General features: G+C 32.8%; 1 protein-coding gene across 5 annotated transcripts in view; it reads left to right on the forward strand.

Annotated features, from left to right (window-relative positions):
- Lar (tyrosine-protein phosphatase Lar) overlaps positions 1–20,967 on the forward strand; it is a 538,153-nt gene that overhangs the window by 198,236 nt on the left and 318,950 nt on the right. For 2 of the 5 annotated variants that reach the window (XM_089633272.1, XM_089633276.1), the window contains exon 1: positions 10,988–11,233. The exons of 2 other annotated variants lie outside the window; for them this stretch is intronic. The gene's annotated coding sequence lies outside the window, so the exon portion shown is untranslated. Of the gene's footprint in view, positions 1–10,987; positions 11,234–20,967 lie in introns of those variants that run through there. One more of the 5 variants, XM_089633275.1, reaches the window with a different exon arrangement.

Here is a 20,967-nt window from a genome sequence, read left to right on the forward strand (position 1 = left end):
GAAAATGGGTTCGTAAGTATGAGATTTTGAACTTTAAAGCAGTTTTCAAAGGCCTTTACATTATTTTTTCTGGGCTTATAAAAAGATTAATCTAAAAAATACTCGATTATTTTAAAGGCCAAGATGTATTCTACTAGCAGTATTTAATTAAAGCATCTGAAACATTTCTAGGCGATCAAAATTTCAAACCAAAAACACACGTTTTGCATTACTACGTATGCCATCGCCTCAATAAAAATTTATTCCAGAATGTATGCAAGGGTAGAAGTATATTTTGAAATAATAATATATTTGATTAGAATAAAAAAATAATAATACATAATACTTAGATGTAGACTGCCTTTTATCTGGTGTTGTCGGATATTTTATGCATTTGACATACATAAAATACATGCACAAGTCTCATGCATCTTATATATTATATCGTAGATATTTTTTCAACGTGTCAATTCAGCAGATTGTGATTATTGTTCAGTACGATAGAAAATAAGTAAAAATGCGACGGGCACCGTTCTATATATTTAAAAAAAATCCTAATGTCTTTGACAGTGTGACAGATTTCCGTACGAATACGATCTATAGAAAACACTTTCGATCACAGACATAGGAATTAATAGACGAGAAGATAATGGCGAGGGGTAAAATCAACTGTTGAAGAACGAAGGGGGTGAAGCTGACTGTGATTCGTCAATAAATCAATCTGACAGTAAATAGGCATCTCGCATTATAATATCACCATTTACTTCTTAAAAGTAAAATCTGCTTTTGAATGAATAGACATTTTTACATGGGAGCGCAAATTACTCGCCACGTTATGAACAAATTTGCGAAGTCCAAATTCGGCAAAAAAATTCGGTTCTATTTTCAGAGTCGAATATTTCGTTTAAGTATTTAGTTAAGACACTTTTATAAATGTTCATTATTTACTTCCCAGCAACCAACCAGCTTTGTGTTTCGCGTCCAGACGTTTCTCGATGTGATAGTAACAACTGATTCATATTATACGATGTGAATATGCTTAAAATAAAGTAAAATAATGCTTATATATGGAATGTAATACGACAATTGGGTTTATTCTCTTTTTCACATCTATTTTTACAAGTTTTCATAGCACAAGTCAACATTGTGCCGTGTTATTTCGTAAAATGAACCGATGATGCCTCGACCATAGTTCGCACAAGAATGATGACGTCACGTTTTCAAATTTCATTTGAGGCCATACGCGAGCACAGCCGGCTCCAATGGAACCGGTATGGGGAGTGGGGATAATACGCTTTTAATCACTTAGGGCAGGTCTACTAATATTCATATGTCTATGCTTTCGATTTAAATTTGTCTTATTTATTTTTTTATTCATCATACTCAAGTTTAATAAATAAAATGAAAAAACTTAATTGATAAATAATTGATAAAAGAATTATAAACAAGGTAAATAAAGGTTGATTCTTAAGTCTAAACAATATTGTTGTTTTAAATTATAGTATTGAATTTAAATGTAATGTAGTGTGATTTGGTGAACAATATTTTTTGTAAATCCGTCTATTGTCAATATGAATAGATTCGATGGTTTACCCACACGTGAGCATTGCCCGTTGGAGAAACACGGATTCCGTGAAGTCCGAGCCACAAATGGATATTGTCTGCCCTTGTGATTTATTGATTGTCATTGCGAATGACACACGAATCGGAAATCGAATTTAAATAAAATTTTAGTCTTGGACGGTACCATTGGGATACTTTGCAACAGTAGGATAAGTTGTCATTTCTCATTTGTGTTGACACTCTTTTTTAAAAAAATTAGTAAGTTTGTTTCGATACTCCAAACAAAATTAGAACATGCCCACAATTGCTCGTTCGGCCGTTCGATGAAATTGTACTGGCACCGGATTGTAACGCGTTCTTCATCAAAATTTATTTAGAGAAACTTAGGGTCCTCGTTAGGTATCGGATGTGTGATCGTGAATTTTAGTTGCTTCAAACGATGTCATTTGGAACGAAAAATGAAATTTGCGTAACTTAAACAGTTTTGAATCGTCTGAAAAGGTTCCAGCAGATTGGTAAGAGGTGGCAATACAATTTTCCCGATGCGCAACAGATGCCAGGTGTTTCATTGCGGGATTTTATTAAGTTGATTAATTTTAACTTTGTCCATTGCACTGTTGGCAATTTTAGAATGCGCTGATTAAACCATCTCTGATGCATATTCGAACGCAAGACGAACAAATGATGTACGTGTTATTTCGCGGCTCGTTTACTGTGTTCGTCGTTCTTGCGCTCTGAATGTACGAGTATACCTATATATTTTTTTGATGCGCCGCTCTCGCTCTTAAATGTATTTTGCCCTAAACTTTCGTTGCGATGTGCTTGAGATTCTTGCGTACGTCTCTCTATTGCGTTATTCTATGTATCTTCATAATTTATTTGCGCAGATTTTGCGTGCGTTCTATTTTCTCTTGCATTTCGTTGGCGTCGTGCTCCTATGCTGCTTATTAAGATTTTACTAAATATAAAAACAATACACAACACAATTAAAATTTTAAAAAATATAAACACATGATAAACAAGATAAAGCTGAAATCACACGATGTTCATGTTCGTATATCCGTGGAACACTTCAGAAAAAGTGTAGCGTCAAGGAAACTGAAAATGAAACGAAGTTTAAGTGCGATGAATACTCATTTTACTAAAAATAATAATAATTATACACAAAATGATACACAGCACAATTAAATTATAATCATAATAAAAAAAAGATAAACAAAAAAGCTAAACTCACACCTTGTTTATGTTCATATATCCGTGAAACATCAGCGCTGAATATGAAACGATGTTTGAGTTGACATTTTCTCTAAATGCGTAGTATAGATTTTTTAAATTTGTATTTCGATGCCCGCTCCATTCGTTCCCCGGCGGGATTGATGAGGTTCACATGGCGATGCCTGTAGCCCTAGACTGTCTCGCAGACCTAGATGTCCCCCTCTGACCCCCTTACCATACGAAAGAAGAAAAATAAATTTGTTGTCACTGCCATCAATTGAAAGCTTACACAACTTAAAAATGAATTACAACCCTTTTTTGGATGAGATCTCTTAAAAAAAATTTCGACAACAACGCCACCTATCGGGTCCAAAACTATCTTATCTTTCCAACAACCAAACATACAAATTTAGAAAATTTCATTGAAATCAGTTGGACGGTTTCGGAGATTAGCGTGTACGAACAAAGTGACACGCGATTTTTATACATTAAGATGAGGAAAAAATATGATAACCATCCTGTAAAAAGAACCGAAAAAACGAATATTTGTATTAAATAATTTGGTGAAGTGTTTTAGTTTTGTGTTGCATATACAGTTAAACACTCCAGTGGTATTCGCAAGAGCTCAGGTGCTTTGGCGCATGATGCAGTGGAAAATCTTCTCGGCTGCAGCAAACATTAAATCCTTTACAAATAATTACAAGAATATAGTTCGTTAGCGCTTCGGGGATTAGAGAGCACAATAACTGGCACACTGTTCTAGAATCATCTCTTTGTTCTGTCTACTGCTCTGTGCACTGTGCAGCTTCCATATAAAGCGCTTGTGTTTCTGTTTTTTGCAGCGTGATTTTTGCACGTTAATATCCCTGCTAAATATCAAAAGAGGTTAATTTCTCGACCCAGTGATTTAACTGTGTGACTCCCGTTTAAGGATGTTGTGAGACCGAATGGAATGAGGAAAGAGAAAGGGAATGGTAAGTAGGTACAAAGCTATTCAGACCTTGTCATTTAGGCAATTAATAGCATTATTTCCATTCGCGAACGAAGTGCAAATTTTGTTAAGAATTTTAAGAGAACTAAAGATTTTCCCCCTCGAACGTATTATAATACCACATAAAAAAAAATACAGTGTGCGGCAAACCTACGCACGACGGAAGTGAAACTTTTAGTATTCTTCTCTCTCTCTTTTCATTTCATATTATTATTATTCAGAATGCTGTACATTATAGTTTTAAAAAGCATACATTTATTTATAGGCGTGTTGTTAACAAATGAACGTTTAACTAGATTCCTAATATTGACATATTTATAAGTAGCATGTGATAAAAAAAATTAAAAGTTATAAAAATATGGGATTCGAACCCGGGTCCTGCATAACGAGTGTCGAACGCTCTGCCTCTAGACTGCGAGGAGAGGTATCTCGTGCGACGAGAACCGCGTATACAACGTGTACTCCTCAATTGTCTTGTCCCGCGCTTATTTTTATAACGGAGTTTGTATATGATATTATATTACGATACAAAATTCGCTTCCTTCAATCGATCGTTTCAAACAGAATTAGAAGGTTCGATCGCAAAAATTCTAAAAATAAATTACTCAATAAAAAAATATAAATGTGCATTTTTGACAACAATCATGTAGATATCTTCTTATATGTATGCCTGACAAAGTCGCAGCACGAGAGCATTTTATCACTTTTCCTCGTATTAAAAAAATCACAAAAAGAAAAAAAAAATAGTTAAAGCGGGGATCGAACCTCAGTTCTTCACGACGAGAGTCGGGCGCTCTGCCTCTAGACCGCGAAGCTTGTTTGGAGAGTGACCTAAACTAGGTATATAATATTAGCTAGGCTCCTATAGCGAAATGATCACGGTTTTTCGTGACGGTCATGAGTCGGTTTTACTCCGGTCCTCGAAAATGCATAACGCGCGTAAAGAAGTTTCACTTCAAAAATCGATCTGTTCAAACGTCCAGTAGATGGGCATTTAAGCATTTTAACCAAAGTTTGTACATGTTGTCCTTTCTGTTACTTAAGTTTCTAATGCTACGTACACTTCCGCGAGCCTAACTGCCGAACTGAATATCAACTTTTGGGAAAGAAACGAAGCAACCGCAAATGGCGCGAAACGCCGCTTGCAGTTTATTCGTTCTTTTCCCGTAGTTCATGGTACGGCTCGCGTTTCGGTTCGCAAATGTATACGTATCCAACGATACCAGATAACTAAGTACCATAATATGTACTTGTCAATGCCCAGTATACTAATTTAAGGTTATAATTTAGATTAATAATAAATTCAAAACATTGTTGCCGGTTACTGGGGCAGTTCAGTTATGAGCAAAAAATAAGAAAAAAACTGTGCGAGATTATGTGATATTAATTTTTTTTTGAATTTTTAAACTATTCCTGAATATAGTCACCGAATAGAACTGAGGTAATCTATACCAGAAATGTTAAACGTATTTTTAAATTAACCAAATTAATTTTACACGCCTAAAATTAATACAAAATCAAAATATTCATTGGACATTTGATCTAAATAATTAATTAAAAATATACCTACACATATTCGACTGTTGTATTTAACTAAATAAAGTTAGTGTTAGTAAGTTTTTTTTTTTCGAAAATTCGATTTTTTGTATGAAAATGTCAGTTTGACCATGGGCAGCACGGATTTCCTGAAAATCTTCATAGAAAAAATCGAATTTTCGAAAAAAAATAAAAAATCGCTTTCAGCTACAACAATATAGAGAGTGCCATTTTTGTAATACTCTGGTACACCCAAAAGTCACGAACCGCCACTGGCGAGAGGGATGGATCAATTTACAGTATGTTCTACAAGTAATACAATATACGAGTATTATTTTATGGTCCGAAAGCTTTTATTCTTGTTCAAAACGTTTTTATACAAAATACTGTCTATGGACAAAAAAAGATATCTAATAATCCTACCTTGTAAAATGTTTTTCTTTCCATCCAAAAAATGTAGAAAAATACCAACAATTTGTTCAGGACTTTTGGACAAAAAATGTAACAGCATGTCACCCGTGTCCCGTGAGAAAGTTCTTACCCGTACCCATCTATTATTATATTTTATTTTTTATATACCTATATCAAATTTCGCTAAAAACTGAGTGGAGTTGCTAAGTGCGAGTCAAATTAATTTATCTCTAATATTTTTTTCAGTAATTAATCGGACCAAATGGCACTTGGCCTTTTGAAGCTTTAATTACCTCACCGCCTTCCATTGGCCGGGGATTGCTAACATCTGGTGATAGAGCGGTCTCTCAACAAATGCGATGAACATTAAAGTGTGTAAATTCGTGTTACCCCTCGATGAATTCACATCATAGTAATTAATGAAGCTGGCCAGCAAAACGAATAAAATTTTATTTATTGTACTATTTTCCTCATTTGATGTGTAAAATATCTGTCTATATGTATTACGCCTTAAATTGTAATTAATAAAAAAAATCTAAAAAGTACCACGAACCGAAAAGCAATTTACAAATTCATAATTTTATTTTAAGTATTCGTTTTCCTGTTAAAAATGGGATTGGAGGCCTATCACGAATGATTTGACAAATTTCATAACAAACTATCAGTAAAGCACAAATAAGTTATGAGGAAGTCGGAATACGTTTTCTTCAAAATAATAATATATCCCCATTTCATCCATTATATTTATTCGGACAAGGCCACCTGCGTGAACACGTGTTCTGATATATTCTGAGTGACTAAACTTTTATTAGGAAATAGACATGCAGTCAAAATTTAACAGTATCTTGGTACTCATTTTTCTCCTTGTAGACTTCGCGTCCAAAAAAATAGGTATAATAATAAAAATCAAAACCAAAATTTAATCTGAATAAGATTTGTAGGTAGGTACTTAAATACCTATCAACTTAATTAAAACCATATATTTTAAGGTTTCGTGATAACTCAACACATAGACAATTCAAAAAACCTTTGATGAGAGCGATGGAAAAAACTAACATATAAACCTAATCTATGTAACCTATTTAATCTAGTTTTACTTATTTTTATGAGTTATCCGGTCACCATAACATTTCTAATAAGGGATTTTATTTTTTTTTCAAAGAAACGTCACTATCACAAATCTGTAGGACCAGTGGGTAGTACGAACGACGAACATGCCTACACGGAAAAAAATCAGTTGATTTATTGAAATCCTATTAAAAACGTGAAAGCAATCCAATTCCTGATAAAATATGAGTCCATTCAGAATATTTCGGGAAACGTGTTCACGCAGGTGTCCTTTTTCCGATAAATATTACGACGAAATGCGATAAGAATAGTATTTTTATGAACAAGTGTTCCGCCGTCCTCATAACACATTCGAGTTTTACTGATACTTTGTTGGGAAATCTGTCAATTTATTCGGTAAAGGCCTGCAGTCACGTTTTTAACAGGAATACTATAATAATTTAATAAAATTGCAATATTTTGTATCAGTAAGTTTTCTCCGTGTATGTACCATAATATCTAAAAAATGCGAATAAGAAAGTTCAAATAAACATGACAGTTTACATTTGAAAAATATAATCTTTATATGAACCGTAAGCAAAGTTAAAACTTCAGCAGTTCTTTTTGAAAATAGCAGAGGGCGCCACTCCCTTTTACAAAAATCCTAAACTGTACAGTCAATAATATAATAAAACTTTCAGATGCAGCAGATTTTAGAAAACGGAAAACATACAAATTTATAGACAGTTGAAATTTAAAACGCTTTCGCTACGCTCTTTCAATCATAAGCGGAAGATGCTGCTTGTGCGATGACGGCGGACGGGAGGACAGTTCATCTCTTCAGTACAGTAAATCAAATGTTTTTATTTGACTTACAGACCTTCAAGAATTACTTGTCCTGAAAAGGAAGCAAGTCGGAACCAGCTGTTGTACGTATCGAAATCCTTCCGAAAGATTGCTAATTCAAAAATATTTTTATAATTTTCATTACCGTGCTTAATGAAATGCACAGCAAAACTTAACATCTTGACTAATACTATTTGTTATTATTTACTACAAAAAACGATATTTTATTTAATTTTTTCTGCCAGATAAATATTAATCCTTTAAAAATGTGTGGTTTTTTGAGGTCTATTTTTTATTTTCAAATTAATATTGCCCACAAGCGACGAAATTTGTTATGCTTAAAATTACTTGAATACCGTAATGGCCATTACGGCAAAGCGACCACATCTAAGCAAGCTGCTTCAAACAAATAAAAATAACAAACCTCTTGGAATATTAAAATTTTAAATACCTATGTACCTATCTACTGAGGGCAAACCACAAAGTTTCAAGAGTATATTTTTTATCGTTTGGTTGTTGTTTGTTGGCTAAAACTTTGTAAAGTAACTTTTAAAGAAAGCAAATATGTAATGTAATGTTATTGTCGTTTCTGCATTCCAACTGCGTACCTACTAACCTAAGTAGTACGCACTTGTTTGACTCTTGATGGTGTATGGTTGATTCCCCTGTAGCGATAAAACATATCTTTCAAAAAACTTTTTTTAGAAGCTGGTATTTTTAATATCGGCGATGCCGTATCTGGGTTTTGCGTTGTTTATTGTAAATTTTGTTGGACCTCAAATGATTATTGATGTGGTTAGAAACTTCATAAATAAGAAAATAATCAAAAAATTCTCGAGTATTTGCGATGAAAAAAAAGTTGTACTTCTACTGTTGTAATTCTTAGATTTTTTACTACCGGTATCGGTACCTACCTACTTGTTATTAGATACCTACAAAATGTTATTGAAATTCCTTACCAGATACCTTGCTTCGGCTCCAATAAGTGAAAAAAAAAATCCGTGTTGCGCTTCTTCCTTCTTTAGCTTTGTAAAAACTTCGCCCATCGCCTATAAATAAGCCTGAAAGTTCATTTTTGTAACTGTATTATTCCAGTAAGTTATGAAAATTAAAATAAATAATAATTTAACCTCCACTGTAAATTAGGCTTTTGTTCGTTAGTTCCTAGTGAACTTTTTAATTTACAGAAATATTTAATTGTAAAGCTACGTTCTCAGTTTATTTTTTTAATGGTATGTCAGTGAGAAAAATAATAGCATCAACGGTTTAACAATTAAAACATGCAGTTTATAAAGAAAATGTTAACATTTTTAAAAGGTCAATATTCTTACGACAGATATGATACATCAAACAATATATTCATTTATATTGCCATTATTTGCAAGCTCCCTCAAAGTACCTTAATCCAATAGTCAATTTTTTTTTATTGTTTTTTTTTAATTCGTTCTCCATTTCAGGAACTCCATTTAATTTTTAATTAAATTTAATAATGCTATCAAAGTTCTGCAAGAATTTTTCTTTTTTTTTAACATAACTCCACAGGAGGCCCTGAAAAAACAATTTCCATCAGGGTCGATGTCATATTTGGGGATGATGGGCGGAGGGTCTCTTTAGGAAAGGAAGGAGAAGAAGTTCTGGGAAAGAAAAAGGCATGAATGGTGGGTAAGAATTTGGGGATCAGTGTGTCAAGGAAGGACGGAAGAATGAATCCATTCCTCCCACTGCGGTGCAAGGCGATGTTCCGAGAGAGTCCTGGTGGAAAGGTCAAAAGGTCTACCTCATCTAATATCTCCCGATCTGGGTTGGTGGGATATAATTAACTCACATATTTTTTACATGCTATTCATTGGTAATGTGAGCCTCACTGGGTGCTTTACCCGTGCTGAGGCCCCAATTTTACAATTTTATGTGACAAATTGTGTACGTAAATAAAATTGACTTCAATGTATTGAAATTATGTTACATTAAACAAATTTAGATTAAATATTTAGAAATAATTTTATAATATATTTATATTAAATGAAAAAGTAAAGTATATTTATGAAAATAAACTAATTAAGGTAGTTTTAAAAACTAAGCAGTATGAATGTAATGATAATTTTTGTTGTTGTAAAATATCATTTTTTGGTCTTCGTTTGAGTCGAATAAAATTAGATGTAATGTAGTTTTTTTAATAGTAACATTGTGGTATACAGTAGTGAATGGTTGGATGTCGGGGACACCGAGGAAGATATGGCACGATCAAGTGAAACAAAAACTTTAAAAACGTAAACTTTTCATTCTTTAAAATTATATTTTTTCCACCAAAAGAGACACAGTTTTCAGGTACACTAGAATTCACATCCTCCAAACTGTACTCAGAACATTTCTCAGTAAGTCACTCAGTAGTCAGCTAGTAATATTATAAAGGTCACAAAATGATTTTCAATAAATTTTTTAAATACAGCGGAAAATGAAATTCCGAATCCTCGTCCCCAAAATCAAATTAATATGCGTTGATTATTTCATGACCCCTCATGCCATCAATTAAAATTAGTACAACTAATGATTGTATTCAATTTATTACAATATCTACTTTTAACATTTGGGTGCCAAGTGTTAGTTTAATTTAGAACAATATTGTGGTTTTATGGCAAATAAGTTTATTATTAAAACACAATTAGGTAAATATTCATATGGCTCACAATAGTGCTATTCCAACAAACTGCCAATACCTATATAAAAATAAATAGTCCTGTTCGATATATTCAACACATCTCCGCACTACATCAAAGCAAAAATAATCAGTGAATTTATCTGATAGGCTTACGTATTACATTTTGTTTGTATTTGAAGTATTTATTATAGATAGTGATATTGAGTGAGGATGTGCATTATAAAATTAATGAACGTAGGTAGTGATTGTATTTCTGAATAATACTTATAAACTTTCGACGTGTGTTTAATGTTTGTAAAAGCCCTATGTACGTTCGTTCAATAAATAAATACACATTATGTGGCTAGGAACCTGATAATTATTGGATTGAACGATGCTCATCCGCACGGCCATCGCACGGCTATTCGAAATTCGAATTCGAAACTCAAACGACTTAATGCTTCTTTTGGGGTGAAAAGCCATTAAATTTATAAAAAAAATTCTTATAATAAGTAGTTTCTAAATAGGGACGTACCACAAAACAAAATAGTATTCTTCTTTATTACATGATAAGCATAATAATTTATTGTTATTGTTCCATAATAAGTGTATAATACTGAACGTTTTACTGAATTTTATTTCAAAAGCTCTTTCGTAAACTGTTATGTCGACGAGCATTGATTCCTTTTTGTGCCGCTGAGCAGCGTGCGCAGATTTCTGTTTTACCGACTCACTGGGACCAGCAGCAGATTGCATATGGCCGCCTGGTTTGTGTTTATGTCAATAAATATTTGTGATTAGTATTTCACTGTTTCGGGATTCGTGTAAAATAAGACTGAAAACTGTAATTTAGAGTGTTTTTAATAGTTAAGTGTTTCGATCTGCTCCAAAATGTTTAATGTGCTTTCAAAACAATGATTTCTCGTGTTTTTCATACATTTGTACGATAAGTACAGACTCAAATACTTAAACATTTTTGTATTTCATTGCTCTGGAAAGCATGTGTTCTGGTATGCGTATGTTTTCTTATATGCATGGTCTTTTTATCGATTTAACAGTATATAAATGTATCTCTATTTTCACTGTTTTGTCATAGTTTATTTGTAAACATAGTAGTAAAACATCATTTCGTAAAACGAGCTTATATTGATGTTTTTTCTTGTCACGCTATTGAATTATTACATTGCTTCAAAATAATACATCACTGGTTATTGTATAGTATTTGAAGCAAAATCTGTAGCTAATTTATTTGATTTAACCACCAATAATTTCTGTATTGCATTATAAATAACCTAATCTCGCAGTACCTGTATATCAATTTAATTTCTTGAACAACAGAGTTATAATTTCAAATATTTATCACTGAAATGAAGTTACTAGAATAGTGTATAAATTAATTATTTGTTTTGTTTAAAATGATAACAGTATCTAACCTGTCAGATACCCATTGAAACAGTTCTGAAGAACTAAATATTCGGTATGACTACATTTGTATCTCATAAATTTTACATACTAAGTTCCTACCCGAGAAGTATTGTATTGTTATTAAATAGGACGGTGACTAAAAGCACAAACATATTTTCTATTATTGTTTATTAACTAACTAATAACTCTTTTTGCCATGCTATTGTGCAATGTGATGGATCAGTTTTCGATTCCTATGCTGCTGAAGCTTTAAAAAAGGCAACAATTTAAGCCAACAATCTATGAATGTATTCTAGAAGTTCCTTTGACTTTATCGAACCGGATTTTTTCAGCTTCATCACGCCCACCAAGCAGCATTTTTTTAACCAATGCTTTAGTTATAATGACTATTATGAGTTTGATGATCACATGTGAATAAGTATTGTATAACCCTGATCTGTTATGATTATGGCCGCTTAGAGAAAGTTAATGTAAAGCTAACTAATCTTGCTATAGTATCTTTCTTTCTGCTAATCATTGTTTCTGTGCATTTTTCAACTGTTATTTTCAATGCCTAGCCCGTCGTCCCACTGGCTCGGTAAGGGTTAGGAATCGACAAATCCGGTGACCCTGCGCTTTAAGAAAGCCCCACAATGGCTGTACTGCAAACCATAGTGAACTTTACTTTTCTGCGCAGGGTTTTTGTCGATTCCCTACCGTTACTGAGCCAGTGGGAAGTAAGTCCGTCCGTCAGTGTAAGTCTGTCGTCCAACTGGCTCGGTAAGAGTAAGGAATCGACAAAATCCAGTGGACCTGCACAGAAAAGCCCCACAGTGGCTGTACTGCAAACCGAAGTGAACTTTACTTTTTTGCGCAGGGTTTTTGTCAATTCGCTACCGTTACCGAGCCAGTGGGACGACAGACTTACGCTCCATTTCTTTTTTTTGTCCGTAAGGTAGGTAAAAAAACAACATCAAAAGCCCAGTGTGGACACTAATAGTTGTGTCCATGCACACCTAGTGACCTTAGGGTACAAATAAAAACAGATAGTGTGAGGGTTTCTATGGAGACTTTCACTAGTTATACATGACTGCAACTGATATTGTTTGTGAAATATTGATGTTGTGTGTATGAATACTTTTATCCGATAACTTAAATCGCTTTATCTCATTATTATTTCACCTCCTATACATTTACCTTTATCAGCTGTGTAGATTAAATGTTTAAATAGATACAACATGTTACTATCATTTCCTCTGTTCTAGAGAATGTCTATGTTTCGTATGAGGAATCTGTATAAGTAATCCTGCCAGCACATTGTTGCCAAAATAAACAATTTGGTGAATATTGTACTGAGGTATTAATAAATCGTGTGCAATCTTACACGTATGAAGCAGCTTAATACTTTAAAAATAGAATCAACAAATATAAAGATCATTACTCTGATTAGAGCTGATCCTCTTTTTGCAGCCTTTAAAATACAAGCATTTCAAATAAATATACAGAAGCTTACGTTTGAGTGGTCCAATGCATTAGGTTGTCACTCAGGTGTCTCAAGTTCATTCTTCTGATATGTAAGTCCTCTATATTATCTTATACCTTTTTAAATAGGTTAATGAGCTCTACAGACAGTTCAATTTGGTTGAGCGGTTGTATCAATCTGGTTGATTTGTACGTAAAGTAGAACTGTGTGGAGATGCATTGTATACGATAAGGGGGCGTGTCTATCAAGTTGAATGGTTGTACTGCCAGAGCATGCAACCACCATCCAACTGCCAACCAAGTTGAATTGTTTGTAGAGTGATTGAGGAGTTGTTTTAGGGACTTTAAGAAAAGAATACATTTTAAGTCTCATGGAAACGTTGTACGCGGGAATTCCCGAGATGTAAACTTGTCTATCAATTGCCTCACAACGTACGACATAAACGTACATACCACTTATAAAAAACCCAAACAACTCCTATGTAAAAAAAATCTCCCCGTATTGCAGCCATGTTCCTGCAAATAATTTTTAACAAAAACCTAAAAAATCTCATCCAAGAACCATTAGATAAACTTATTATGAAAGAGAAAGGGGCCTTTCTGGCCCGGAGCTCTGTAGGCCATTATATAAAATCTATTAAAACTTCACGACCAGTAGACATACCTATTTAATTTATTTTTATTTGTTATCTGTATGCAACCCTCAACAATTGACACACAACGGTTGAACCAACCAAATTGAGTGGTCTGTAGGGGGTTTATTAGCAATCAAATTATGCATAGTACCGAAATATGGGTGTGCTTATTCATCCTTGCTTGTGGTCAACTTGCAATTATATGTCTATACAACTTGATATTATATTGCCATTTTAGAGTCCGCTTCAGTTGCTGTCGTTTTATATCCTTCTCTACTCTTGGTTCCACAACATAACTATCCAACCCAGGTATCTCAGTCTTCTTCCTATCAAGGCTATCCTATCATTGGTATCATGTATTAATCTGCTTTTCTTTATTCTCATTATTATTAGCGCTATAAACTCCCAATACAAGTATTATTTTATAACCTTCTCTACTCTTGGTTCCACAACATAACTATCCAACCCAGGTATCTCAGTCTTCTTCCTATCAAGGCTATCCTATCATTGGTATCATATGTTAATCTGCTTTTCTTTATTCTCATTATTATTAGTGATATAAACTCCCAATAAAAGTATTATTTTCAAAAAAAGTATTAGTTTCCTGAATTGGTTGTCTTGTTATTAATAGTATCATTAGTTCCCTCCATGAGTAATTATTCACTTATTTTATTCAGATAAACAAACATTACTTCTTATCATCAAAGTTCTTGCTGCACTTCATCTTTTTCGCATTAAAATATTGTAGCTCGAAATATTTATTAAAACACTAGCTGGACGCCACCACGCGCTGGCGTCTGTTTCTACAGACAGATAAACAATATCGCGTATTGCTTTTATGTCCAACAGATGGTGCACGTTTGTCCAACAGATTGCACAGTTTTTTAAAAAAAGCAGGTGACATCTATATAATATAGGTATTAAAAAAACACATGTGTATCGAACGCAAAATTACGTCAAAATTTCAAAGCAATCATTGAAAAACTTTCGGAGATTTAAGATTTTGAACAAAAATTTAAATTTTTATTTATATAGATTTTTTATTTATTTTTTTATTATTTTAATATAGATCACATGGGTTACATTAATACATACATATTTTGCAAAATATAATATTTAGGTTCATAATTGGTCATGTATACCTTATCAGAGAAGAGAAGCTCTTGTGCCTGGTAAGGGAGCCACGATTCTTACTTAGATTCTTAAATGTAAACTATATATAATAATATATATACATATATATATATTATTTTACTATACATTTTTTACTATAAAATGAATGGTAAAAAGTCGTAAAACGGATATTCCACATACATGGATAGTGAAAAAATTTTAAGTAACTAACTAACCATCGCGCCGTTTCTCCGCAGGGGTAGGCAGAGAGGACTGACCGCCAAGCTACTCGGTCTTGGCGCACACTTCTTGCCTCATTCACTTTCATACATCGTCTCATACATACTCCTCTATTATTCTGACTCTTGACATGGCCCTACTCGAGTATCTGATTCACTCGATCGTGCCATGTCTTCCTCTGGCGTCCACGACTTCTGCTACCATTCGCATTCGCATCCTTTTTTCGCTCATTCGCTCTACATGCCCAAACCATCTAAGCTTCCCTTTCTTAATCTCACTTATTACGCTTACATCAGATGTATATTCTATACTAAATAAATAAATAAAATTCAATGTAAATTTTAAGGATATCACATTGCTGGTAGACAACATAAATCGTAAGATTAATGTATAAAGAAACACAATACATTCTCTTATAATTAATATTAAATTATTTAGTTCGTTTTACTATTATGTTATCTCTGTGAGCCATTATAATTATTGTTATTCATCAGAGATGCTTCATTATTACTCCTATGTTGATCTTTGCCATATTACAAATCGAAAGTTCAGTGTACCCCTGTAACCTATTTAACTTCACTATCTATAATAAATGTTCTTTGTTTCTATTCAATAATTAATTTGCCCGCCCTTAAAAATGTTCAATATTTACTATTTTTTAATAAATATCTACAAAATGGCGACTTTTTGGTGTGGTACTCTTTGGCATGTTTTTATAAAACTTACCTTTGTTTTTTTACAGATGGTTAATCTTTTCCATCCGGTTCTACTTAACATAATTTTTTTAAACGTTGAAGTTGTCTGCTATTTATTTAATATTTAAATCCATACTTTTCTTCATGAGATATACTAAACCATGTGTTGTCAAAAGAGTTGCTTAATATACAAAATAATATTATGGTGGCATAGCGCACCTCTCTCAAACTTGTTCAAACTTTCGAAACATTTCCAATACTTTCTTGATCACATCCACATAGGTTTAACCCAACGCAACCTACAAAAATCCAACGATATGAACTGTAAAACGGGGCCTCAGTTCATAGAGTATCCCAGTGAGGCTCACATCACAATTATTATAAAAATGTGTATTTAAATAATAGAATTTATTAAAATATTCTGAGGGCAATTTGAAAATTCAATTTTAAAGAATACTCGTGGTTTATTTATTTATTTTTTAATGTGAATACTGCACAAAAGTTCCAACTGCTCTCGGCCATCTGAGCCATTGAGACTATGGGATCCCCAATTGGTGTATGTCGTGAAGTTTAAGGTAGTGGGGAGGGAAGGAGAGGGAAGGTGGGAATGTACCTGGCTATTCAGTCACCAATCACAGCCAAACTCATTTCAAGTAATATTTCAATTCTGATTGGTGGTCCGTGGTCCTATACTAAGGCGATACTGAGAGTATCTTCCACTCTGAAATGTGCAGCAAATATATGTATTATTTTAAATGTGTAAATAAATTGTGAAATATCACAGACCATTAAAATAAAATTTACTGTGCATGCCGGTATTTGAACCCGCAACCTCCGGATTGCTATTCCAGAGCCTTACCCATGACCTTGGAGGCCGTCGTTATTATACAATTTAAAATATTAAGTTGAGTAGGTAGATACTCCCGGCTTATTGGTAGATTGGAATGAGACACACTCGTATGTGAGCGGTCTCGATATACTTTCGTCGAGCATGCTTTCAGTACATACGTAAAGTATGTTAAAGTAGTTAAATATGTTTGTAGTAAAAAGGTCAAAAGATACACACTCGTATAAATGTTCAAATATTACTCAGCGCTAGGCTATTATGTTATTATTATTATTAAAAAAATTCATATATCGAGCTAGGTAATTACTCAGATTTCTGTCTTCCATTTTGTTCGTTCATTCATCGTTCGAACTCGAAGCGATTACAAGTAATCAATAATAATTTTGCACAGTGCATTTATTCTAAAATAATGACTTGGGGTGACCTATGGCAGAGGTGTTGGATATCCAATAAATGGTTTCCGGGGTGACAATTCTCACAAGTATTGTAAATATGTATTATGATTTTCAATATGGTTGTATAATCCAGAAATTACCATTTTCCCCACAAAAAGGTTCTCTCTGCAAAAACCCCAATACTTGATAAATCTTAGATATTGTTGACCAAAAATATATAACTCACGTAGACTGGTTGTTATGAATCAACAGTTCATTCATACAAACCGTGTGTTTTAATGGGATTCATTATTTTTTTATTCTTTTTTGCATTTGTATTTGTTTATTATTTGTGTTTTTTACAATAAATATACAATGTTTATAAGTCATACTTTTTTTAATTTATACTACACTTCCATTAAAAGCATTTGCTTGTGGATGGAAGAGGAGTGTACATTTGCGAAAAAATAATATAACTAGGTAGGTTACAAAGTAAAAAAATTACAAAATATTTGAATCTGGTTCGATTTTCAGCTATGAATGAGTATTTATCTTATTCTTTTATAATTTGAATAATTGAATTTTTCATAAATAAGCATTTAAATGTAGGAATTTTGAATTCTTCGAATACGCCAATTATTATTTTATTAGTTGCCGATGGGTCTCCTGAGAATATGCGTGCATTTTAAAATTATCGTTGTAAGAATAATTTGCGATGTGATTTTGACCATAATGCTTTGAAAACTGTATGAAAAACAAAATCAACGGGCTCATAAAACTTTAGATTCCACTTTTAATTTTATTAATGGCACCTCTCTGAAGCCTTAAAAATTGTTTTTCCATTATATCCGGCAAACAAAAAGTTAAAAGATGATTTATAAATTCTAAATATAAATAATATTTAATAAAACTTATATATTCAGAATCAGAGTTTATTGATCTGAAGGAATATGTATATATTTTTAAGCCATAATTTTTTTCACTTTATTTGGAGAGATTTAATATCAGTTTTGTACAGATGGCAGCTCTGGGGGCTTTCTTTGTATCTTTCGAAACTTTCCTGCTGCCGCTTTAGCCACGTCACAAACCCTTATTAACCCTTCCCTTACGGTGTTCAAAAATTCCCCGTCCTCCGGTGCTGTACACTCGGTAAATATTTATATATTGTATTTACTTAATGCAATACACAAATGTATTGCGGAGCATTAACTAAAATTTGAACTCTGTGTTTAGTATATTTACAGAGATATTTTATTAATTGGAGACAATATTCACTCAGTTGACAGCACCGGCAAGGAGAGGTTAAACTACGAACTTACTGATTTGTTAAGGCGGTTTAACCTGCGGACCAGAATTCAAATTTCGTTAAAAGACGGTCTCGCGATCGGACGTTTTTTTAGACCGAGACAGAAATACCGAATTCATTCCGCTGCGAGCCGTACACTCGCGCGGCTGTGAAAACTACAGCATGGTTCCGATGAAATAACAATTATTGTTGTTAAATTCTTGGTTGTAGCTTTCTTCCTAATAAGTAGTTACATACATATTTGTAAATTATACGTCGGAGTGAGTAAACATAAATAAATACAAATGCAGTTTGTTGACATGGTAGATATAAAATATGTAGGTATATGAATATACATTTAAAAAAATTTCAAATATTTGTTTAATTTGTTTTTTTTAAATATTTTACACGAGTTTTCCAAAGGTGAGTAAAAATCTTTTGTTTTACTTATTTATTCGTTTGTCCGAAAGGTATTACCGGTAAGTTTTATTTCTAATACTTATCTTTAAAGTATTACTTGATTTGATATGTATGACATTGAAAATAGGGTTTATTCCTTACAACTGAAGTAGTATATATATTAAAACTAGGTTTTATTTCCAACTATTTTCTACGGTACCTACCTACATATGTAGTTATGCGATTGCATAATATTGTATCGCTTTCATGTATTTGTTTTCATGATTAACGGAGCGACCTGACTCGTCTAATTTTCGAAATGTTATTAAGTTCACGAGTAAATTTCGATTGAAAAATCATAGGTTAGTATGTCAAAAATAACCTTGTTTTTTTTCCTAAAACAAGAAGCTCAATTCACAATATGACATTATGAAACTGACAAAAAGTAACACAAAAAATATTAAATATGTTTTTTTTTTTTTTTTAAAAAGAAAGACAAACATTTCCAGGTTACGAATAACCCAACAATGTTTGAAAATCTCCTACTACCACCACAGAAAGCCGAAAATGTTGCTTGTGTTGTGATGGAGGACTTAGCCAGCCGAGGAATCGAACACGCGACGCTCGGGTGAGACCCAAGCGCTATGCCCACTCAACTATTGAATTATACCAATGTAATAGTGAATTGGACAATAAAATATAAATTATGAACAAAAAAATGATTTGAATCGCACATCACGAATCGAAATTCATTTGGTTCGTGGCACTTTTTGACTACCAATCACAAACAGTTCCACGTACTTTGGCATAAGTTTTAACATTTATACATGAAAAAACGATGACAGACATAAACTCCTGTCCATAGTTGATTCTTTTCCCTGGAAATTAAACAACACAAAAATTATCGCCAAATGTTATAAAAAATATGTGCTTATTCTGACTGATTCTTTCGAACGACTCTGTAGCATATAAGTACGTACAATGTACACGGATAATTAAATATCACTAACCTTTGTTTTTTCTGAAAATATATCTCCCACGTACGTTTTTGATGTCGTAATTTGTGCTATCTAATAAAACTTTTTTCCAAGGGTATTTTCCTCCTCATTTTTAAGCGAGGAATTTCTTTAAAATGTTATCAAGTAGACTGGCGTGGAATAGACGTCCGCTCGCCGCCCTGTCGCAGCGGAGAGTGATAAAATTTCGGCTTGCGCCGGGATAATCATAAACAATGAACAAACAACAAACGCGAATCGAAATTAATTACTATTATATACTGAATATATTTTTTGGTCATAAATTATTTTTAATGTTTCAATAATGTCTTGGTAAATTATTTTTCTAAAAAAATTTGAACTATACCAATTTGTAAGACCATAAATAAATAGTCCAATTGAGGGATTTTCGTCACAAAACGCGTGCTCGGATTTATTTATTAGTAATTTTATTTGAAATAAAAACAAAATTCTTATACATACATATGATAGATAATTTATTGATTGTTTATACTGTATTATTATATGATTTGAAATATTTGTTGTATAATACAACTTCACCTTTGAAAATGCAACAAATCTGCGCATCGTCCAACGGTAACACTTTATTATGATATGAAAATAATATTATTTTTCAAAATTTTACATCTTACTTTACAAGATAAAATAACGATCTTTCGAAATCAATTTGTGTTTTTTTCTAGAAAAGTGTCCATACGTCTAAAAGTGGCCTCAAAAATTCCAAATTGCAGGTCAAGTCTACCTATTTCGCCTTAACCCGAAAGATACAGAGTAGTCCCCCTGTTTTCAGATCATTCAGTCATGTCATCAAGAGTGACAACTGGACAATATTGTACTTTATTTTTCATTTTTATATTTATTTATTGAGTGTAGCGGAGACCTGTTTTACTCTACCATTTGGCATTTCATTTGTCTGTTAATTTGTTTATTACGTTCCGGTACCGATACTACCTTTTTAACCTGCGAGTGGCTCCCCTACTTGTTGAGTTGTCAATTTGTCACATCGGAACAATCAATGTAATGTTACCTACCGGTATGAAGAAAGTTTGAAAGAATAATAATTTTGTGTCATTGAGATAGTGATGTTTTTTCGGACAAATTGAATAATTCCTTGAAATAAAAAATGTTACATAAATAGTTTATGATTTATAATTTGGTGGGTTTATTTAAGTACCTACTTGTGAATTTTACAAGGCCTACTGTTACAGAACTAGCAGTTTTAAGTTATTGTATATTTTGGGCATTATCAATAAA

Source organism: Hesperophylax consimilis, chromosome 7 (assembly GCF_061612785.1).
Source record: "Hesperophylax consimilis isolate HC1 chromosome 7, BYU_Hcon_1.0, whole genome shotgun sequence".
NCBI classification, from domain to species: domain Eukaryota; kingdom Metazoa; phylum Arthropoda; class Insecta; order Trichoptera; family Limnephilidae; genus Hesperophylax; species Hesperophylax consimilis.